Raw genomic sequence first — 9,375 nt, forward strand, 5'->3', positions numbered from 1 at the left:
CCAAGATTGGTTAAGAGAATGATACCATGTTAAGATTTGTCCGAAACTGTTATGTATGAAGATGATTACGGTTTATTTTTCATACCTACTGTGAATGTGACTTGTTGATGATGTTGTGTTCGTTAAATGATCATATTATTCTGTTCAAGATGTTTTAAAACCTTATGCCTGAAGTTATTTTATAAGGTTGGCTAAAAAGAACTCCATGAAATCATAATTTGAGTGATTGTTTGGCTTATGCCAATAAAATGGCTAACAATACATTGTCCAAAAGTGATGCACGCAAATGGCTATACTATTATGTCAAATAATTAAAAGTTTGGCAAATGAATAATATACATATCAAACCAAGCATGAAAGAATGTAAAATTGGCCTATGCCAACAAAGATGGTTATGTAATCTATACCCAAATGTTTATGCCAATACTAATCATATGTCAATCTTGTGTAGTAAGAGTATCAAATATCTTATGAGCTCTTCTAAAGTAATTCAATGAATCCATAACCAAGGGCATGCCATTCACTAGGACAACTCCCAACATGCTCTAAAAGAATGAACTATGAACATGTGTAACTCATTGAAAGAAGTGCTCATCGTCCATAAACAATGAAATGAAGCTACTACACTAAACTAAAGAAGTAACGTGAGTTATAACATAATTAATGGGGTCTAAATTAAGTAAGTGACAAGAATGGGGTGTTAAATAAAGTGAGACAAGTCTTACTCACACCTAAGTTAATATATTAAAAGCATACTCACGAAAAAAGGTGTTACAACGTGTGATACTAGAATCATTAACACCTAAGGATAATATGGAAGGACAATTCACATTCATCAATGTACAGTAAGGATGATATGTAAGGAAAATTACATTTATCAATGTAAAGTAAGGATGATATGTAATGACAATTGACATTTAATCAATGTAAAGTAAGGATGACAAGTCATCAAAAGAGTAAGTTAATCTCAATCTAGAAGAAAGCTTCCATAATGTTTGAGTCAACTCTAAAAGATAAATAAGATAATGAAAGTGCGTATAGCACCAATAGACTAGATATGGTTATGTTTTTCCAAATGTAAGTCTCATGCGACGAGGCTACGACCGAGGTGGATAAGTAGTCTCATTAAGTCCCTAGTCTTATAACTATGTCTAGCCAACATAGGAACTAGCTACTGGTTTCCACCTAAGCGAGCTAGGCATGTACGGTTTAACATTGGCCGGTGATTCCACCCCTTTTCGGTGTTTGGCAAACATAGTATTTCATGTTAAGCTTACATGATCTATATCAGTTAATGCTCATGATATGTTCTTAGTTCACTATAGACGTGATCCACTCCTTGTTGGTGTGGAGTGAACACTTTAGATGGATTAGCCTTAGACAGGGATCACCCCTTTTCAGTGTGGGACAGATACCGGATTCCATTAGTACCTCACATGGTCTAAGATTCATTTTAACTGGTTAATCACCTATTTTCAGTGTGGGGAGACACTCAATTTTATGTTAAGCTCGCATGATCTTATTCTTGATGATGTCACTATGAAAGTGAGAATGATGATGCTGATGACGGAACATATGTTAAAAGTGAGCAATGATGAATAGCTTAAGAATATCAAGTGTCAATATAACACTCATGAAGTTTCATCATATAATGGGAACATCCAAAGAAGATTGGCTTTTAATGACTTCTTATATGATGCCAATGAAGGGTAGTAGAAAGAAATGTTAATTTAATACATCACAAATTCCCTAACTTGAATGTAATGAAATAAATGGCATGGCCAATATAAAATGGCTTATGAACTGCAATTAATATATAGTGTTAAGAATGACTCACTATAAGTTAGCAAAATCATTCCTTAGTCCTTGGGTTACTTACATCGATTCATTGTGGGTATGGGACTACAATGAATACTTGCACTTGTAAGAAAAACATAGGACTAAAGGAATTATTGATCTACACAACAACAAGAATAAAAATACTGAAAATAAAGCTAAGTACGGAGGAGAGAGCTCTTTGGTTAGGGGGACTTAAAATTTCAAATCTTCTCCCGAGTGGTTCTATTATAATGTTGATGATACTAATGTCATGTGATCATATAGAAAATGTGTTGTGTTGTTTTAATACATTAAAATACTTCATATTCATACCACAATTCACAACTAATGAATTACGAAAGTCTGATGACTAGACTTTCTAGAAATGACATGTTGCTTAAGAAGAGCTTTCATTGATGATGCATAGCTTTATGTGTATGTGTGCATACACCCATACATAGTACAAGTGGTTTACTAAGTCTATTTAATTTACTAATTTTATCGGTGCAGGTCAGAGGACAGATTGACGACACTTGCAGCGGTTTGGACTAAAGCGTTTCTCCAGACCATTTGGTAGGCCCTCTTGATTTTCAGGATAATAAAGCGTAGTCTAGTGTTGGATATAGACATAGCTAGTGGATATTGTCCCTAGAATTTCCTTCATAGTTTATTTCGAAACTTTTTGTAATAAGGCCGTTTTTTGCAAACGTAGTTATTATATATTCATATTTTTTTTCGAATGGATTCTTATGATAGATGGTTTTTTCATTTACGTTTAGATTAGTATAAGATGCAATTAAGTATTAACTATATGAAGTCTTTTTAAACTTCATACTTATATAATGTTTTAAATTTTCCACACAAATTTAACTAGATGATTGTGATGAATGCAACATAAGGATTGTCTGTGACCTCTGAGAGGTCAAATACGCCGGTGGCGTCAGAATGCGAGTCGTTATAAACTTGGTATCATAGCATCATGTTAAATTACCTAGGAACTAAAGATCAAACAACCACGTTACGTGGTTTGTATCTTATGGTTGTTAAGCGCACCACAATCATGACATAAAGACTATGCGATGATAGAAAATCTTCCCTTCTTCTACTCTTAATCGTGCTACCTAGAGCTTTGACAATTTGTATCATTCTAAGTATCTAACATCCTTTTTGTGTGAACACGTAGAAGAATACACACAACAATTAAGACGGCCAAGTGGTCTAAGGCGCCAGACTCGAGATCTAGCCTTCCCAAGAAGGGTCAATGATGGAAATTCCCAGCGTGACCAAAAGACGTGTAGTAAGTGTGGTCGTTCACATGGAGGTGAGTACATGGTAGATTAGTAATGCATGCCATGGGTGTTAATGAATAGGAGGAGGCTGAGTTGGCACCATATTACCTCAAGGATTGGGATCAGTATGGATTGTCTCCATTAGTATTATGCTACTATAGACTGTGGAAACAGGGTAGTGAGGTTTCAGTTTCCAAATAAACTGGGTTAAAATTGGACCGGCGTGGTTCAAATCCAACAGGCCAAATTATTTCAAATCTTAAAGGTCAATAAAATGATAGCTAAGGGGTATTTATACCACTTAGTTTGTTTCAATCACTTAGATCAAGAAGTCCTTCCCATAGAATCAGTGTCAATAGTGAATGAGTTCCGGGATGACATATTAAGGGATTTACCAGGAGTCCCTCTTGAAAAGGAGATCAACTTTGGTGTTGATTTAGATCACAACACAAAGACAATTTCTATTCCCCCATGAAGGATTGCACCAGCCGAACTCAAAGAGTTGGAGTTGCAGTTAAAAATATTTACTTGATAAGGGCTTCATCCAGCGAAGAAAATCCCTAAGGGGTGCTCTAGTGTTGTTCGTTAAGAAAAAAGATGAAATCCTTAGTATGTGCATCGATTATCGACAACTCAACAAAGTCACTATAAAGAATATGTACCCTCTTCCAAGAGTTGATGATTTATTTGACCAACTCCAAGGTTCAAGTTTCTTTTCAAAGATAAACCTTCGGTCAGGCTATCATCTGCTGAGAGTGAGGCGAGAAGACGTCCCTAAGATGCTTTTCGTACTAAATGTGGTCCTTATGAATAGAGTCTTCCGTGAGTACCTTTATTCCTTCGTCATTGTATTCATAGATGACATTCTCATATACTCTATGTCTAGGGAATCCAATGAGGTACACTTATGAAAGACATTGCAAGTACTCAGATAACATCAAGTATATGCAAAGTTTAGCAAATGTGAATTATGGTTGAGATCAGTGACCTTTCTTTGCATGTTGTGACCGACCAACGTGTTGAAGTTGATCCATAAGGAGTTTGAGTACACACGTGAAGCTTAGCAATGCTTTTCATCAGCAGACTGATAGACAAGCAGAACGTACCATTTAGACCCTTGAAGACATGTTGAGAGCATGTGCTATTGACTTTAAGGGGAATCAGGATAGATTTTCTACTGCATAGAGTCGTTAAAAATCCTATGTTGATAACAGAAAGAGAGACCTTGAGTTCGAAGTAGGTAATCAAATCTACATGAAGATATCACCCACGGAAGGGGTGACGAGATTTTGTAAGAAAGGGAACTTAAATCCGAGGTATATAGGTCATTAAGAGATCTTAAAACGAGTAAGAAATGTGGCCTACGAACTGATGTTACCACAAGATTTAGCTGCGGTCTATCCGGTGTTTCACGTTTTGATGCTAGAGAAGTGTCGAGGAGATCCAATGTTAATCCTACCCGTGGAAGGGTAAGGAGTCGATGGGAATCCTTCTTATGAAGAGGTTCCCGTTGAAATTTTAGATCGTCAACTGAAGTGAATGAAGAACAGGGAGGTTCTCAACGTAAAGGTGTTATGGAGGAACACCCTATTGAGGAGGCAAGAGGGGAGTCCGAGGCTGATATAAGATCCTATTACCCTCACTTGTTAAGTTCTTGAGGTTAGATATACTCTTCATACATCTGATTTTGTTTAAGGAACTGTCAGATTTTAGTGCAATAGTCTATTAGGTATTGTAAGTCCATAATCGTGCGTTTTATACTTGCATTAAATGAGTTAAAATAAGTTCATGCATGCATTATGTTTGCTGCTTTTTGTATGTCATAGCCGTAATTTTATGTGATGCATGAGTTGTGATGTACATCAAATTAATCTTGATTGAGAAGGAAGTTCCTCGATCTCAAATATGAAGCTTCCGATAAGCTTGAGTAATATCTATCATTCATAGTAAGTGTTAATAAGTTATTCACAGAGAGTAAAATTTCAAGCATGTTAAAGTATTTTCGAAAATCACCCTTTTTGTTTAAATGATGTGTAGTGTCTTTCTGGGACGAATGTTTGTAAGGGTGGGAAATGTAACATTCCGGAAAATTTGATATCTAGTGAATATACAAATAGGTCTTTAAGAATGGGTATTGGGGATACATAGGCATTCAAATACCAAATATTGAGAAATATTGGGCATAATATAGATAATTTGCTAAGGGGTAATAACCAATTTCTATATAATACCCAATAAGCAAAATATTGGGCATATTAGAAAATCTTGGCCTAAAGGGTGGTAGCCATATATCTATGTATTATTGAGCTTGTTAAGGAAATGTACCTGCAAGGAAGACCCTACGCTAAAATTCAAAAATTCAGCAGTTGCAAACACATTCGGTACTAGACATCCAAATGTCAAGCCTAGTACCTGAAGTACATAACCATTTAAAAATATCATATACAGTGACCAGTGCCTAATGACATAGTGAGGGTCTTTGTAACAATAACTAAATATTCCCAAAGGAACCATAAATAATAGTTAGTTAGAAAATTACAACCAACACATGTTCAAGCACATGTGCATGACATGTGCAGAAGCGGCCAAAGGAGGGGACCACACTAACCGAAATCGGTTAGGGTAGTTCAGGGGAAAACATGCAGAAGGGACCACTTCATGTGGGTCCTACCTTCCTAACAAATTATAGACTCTAAATTACTGCCCTTAATAGATAACTAACCTAGGACCAAATGAAATAAACTAATTAGGGCACCCGATAACCTAAGATTTAACCGGGTGAAACTAAGCTAGTAACTAGTCAAAGAGACCATCTAGTACATAAACTACGATTGTCCATAAGGCTGGTTATGGTAATAAATGCTTAGGGTTAATTTAGTAAATACCCTATGCTACTTAATTAATTTATCAGCATAATTAATTAATTTAAAAGGACAAAACCGAAATAACAAAGCAATTTCAAGATTTCGATTAAGACAAAAAACAAACAACCTAGTACCTAACCTAGGATAGTCCAAATGATTAGTTATGGTTATAAAAGACTTAAATGTAATTTAGTAATAACCCCAGGTAACTTAATTAATTAAATTATCCATTTAATTAATTAAATTAAAGAGGTAAAACCGAAATTCTTACACTAACCTAGTACAACTCAAGAAACATCTCAGTACTTAATCTAGGATGATCAAAAAGGGTTAATTTTGGTTCCAATGATTTAGGGGAACTTTATTAATTAAAATAGGTCCCTCAATAAATTAAATTAGCCATTTAATTAATTAATTTAAAGGGGAAAAACGAAATTCATAGGAAAATTTTATGACTTGACTAAGTATTGTGTTTTCCTAGTTCTAGTAAATCTAGGAGGGGCTTTTTAATAATTAGTTAATTAATTTATATAATTAAATTATTAAAACCTAAGTTTAATGATTCAAGATAAGTTAATAATACTTATAATCACGTTCAATCTCATCTAAAAGGCGACGCAAAAATTGTATGCAAAAAACGAATGAAAAAGGCAGAAAATTTATCGATTTTTCTAGGGCTATATAAAGGTTTCTTCAAGGTTTCCTTGAAGGTGGTCTTCGTAGATTAAGCTCCACATAAGGTTTGGGTTTCGATCCTGGACTTCTTTCTCCAAAAGAACTTTCTTTCCAATGATTCAAAGATCTTGAAAACTAGGGTTGTTCAAATGTTCTCGTCGAACTCTTTTGTCCCTAGTATCCTTTTCGATTCCATGGTGAATAGGTTAGATATCATGTTGTTGGTATGTGATGCTGGCTGATATTATGTGTAATTTTCAGGAATTATGAATGTTGATTAACCGATGATGTTGTGATCGTATAAAGTTAAGTGCTTAAAGCGTGAATCATGAATAGACAATGTGTTAGTTACACCCATAATTATTCTAAGTGTTGATGTGTTTGTCCGAATGTTGCATTTCTGTTATTGTGACATTATGAACGTGTTAAATTCATCAAATATTCATATGATTCTGTCCAATATGTCTTAAAAACGTTACAAAAAAGTCATGGACAAAGATTGGTTAAGAGAATGATACTATGTTAAGATGTGTCCGAAACTGTTTTGTATGAAGATAATTACAGTTTGTTGCGCATACCTACTGTAAATGTTACTTGTTGATGATGTTGTGTTTGTTGAATGATCATATTATGATGTTCATGATGTTAAAAAAAATTATGCTAAAGTTATGTTATAAGGTTGGCTATAATGATCTCCATGAAATCATAATGTGAGTGATTGTTTGGCTTATGCCAATAAAATGGCTAACAATACATTGTCCAAAAGGTATTCATGCAAATGGATATAATATTATGTTAAATAATTAAAATATTTGCGAATGAATAGTATACATATCCAACCAAGCATGAAAGAATGTAAAATTGGCCTATGCCAACAAAGATAGTGATGTAATCTATACCCAAATGCTTATGCCAAGACTAATCATATGGCAATGTTGTGTAGTAAGAGTATCAAATATATTATAAGCACTTCTAAAGTAATTCAATGAATCCATAACCAAGGGCATGCCATTCATTGGGACAACTCCCAATATGCTCTAAAAGAATGAACTATGAACATGTGTAGCTCATTGAAAGAAGTGCTCATCGTCCATAAAAGATGAAATGAAGCTACTACACTAAAGTAAAGAAATAACGTGAGTTATAACATAATTAAAGCGGTATAAATTAAGTAAGTGACCAGAATGTGGTGTTAAAGATAGTGAGACAAGTCTTACTCACACATAAGTTAATATGTTAAAAGTATACTCACGAATGAAGGTGTTAGAACCTATGAGACTAGTCTCATTATAACCTAAGGATGATATGTAAGGACAATTCACATTCATCAATGTAAAGTAAGGATGACAGGTAAGGAAAATTCACATTCATCAATGTAAAGTAAGGATGATGTGTAATGACAATTGACATTTAATCAATGTAAAGTAAGGATGAGAAGTCATCAAAAGAATATAAATATCAATCTAGAACAAGCTTCCATAATGCTTGAGTCAACTCTAAAAATTAAAGAAGATAATGCAAGTGAGCGTAGCACCGAAAGACTAGTTATGAGCATGTGCTTGCACGTGTAAGTCTCATGAGACGAGGCTACCACCGAGGTTGATGATGAGTAGTCTCATTAAGTCCCTAGTCTTTGAACTATGTCTAGTCAACATAGGAACTAGCCAGTGGTTTCCACCTAAGCGAGCTAGGCATGTGCGCTTTCACCTTGGCCTGTGATTCCACCCCTTTTCGATGAGGGACAGACACAAGATTTCATTATAGCTCACATGATCTATATTGGTTAATGCTCAAGATATGTTCTTGGTTCACTATAGCCGTGAACCACTCTTTTTCGGTATGGAGCGAACACTTGAGATGGATTCTCCTTAGCTGGAGATCATACCTTTTCGGTGTGGGATAGTCATCGGATTCCATGAGTAGCTCACATGGTCTAAGATTCATTTTAACCGGTGAATTACCTCTTTTCAGTGTGGGGGAGACACTGGATTTCATGTTAACCTCGCATAATCTTATTCCTAATGATATCACTATGAAAGTGAGAATGATGATGATGATGATGGAACATATGTTCAAACTGAGGAATGATGAAGAGCTTAAGAATTGCTAGTGCCAATATCACACTCATGAAGTTTCAGCAAATAGTGGGAAAAGCCAAATAAGATTGGCTTATAATAACTTCTTATATAATGACAATAAACGGGAAGTAGGAAGCAATGTTAATTAAATACCTCGTCACTTCCCTAAATTGAAAGTAATGAAATAAATGGCATGGCCAATATGGAATGGCTTATTAAATGCAATGAATATAAAGTTCAAAGAATAACTCGCTATAAAGTAGGGAAATCATTCCTAAGTCCTTGGATTACTTACATCGATTCATTGTGGGTATGGGACTACAATGAATCATTGCACTTGAAAGTAAAACATAGGACAAAAGGAATTATTGAACTACACAACAAGAACAATAAAAAGACTGAAAATAAAGCGATGCACGGCGGACAGAGCTCTCAGGTTAGGGGGACTTAAAATTTCAAATCTTCGCCCGAGGGGTTCTAAAATTATGTTGATAATACTAATGTCTGGTGATCATATAGAAAATGAGTCTTGTTCTTTGAATGCATTAAAATACATCATATTCATACCACAATTCACAACTAATGAATTAGGAAAGTCTAATGACTAGTCTTTTCAGAAATGACATGTTGCTTAGGAAGAGCTTTCATTGA

The sequence above is a fragment of the Solanum pennellii genome, chromosome 3, assembly GCF_001406875.1.
Source record: "Solanum pennellii chromosome 3, SPENNV200".
Lineage (NCBI taxonomy): Eukaryota > Viridiplantae > Streptophyta > Magnoliopsida > Solanales > Solanaceae > Solanum > Solanum pennellii.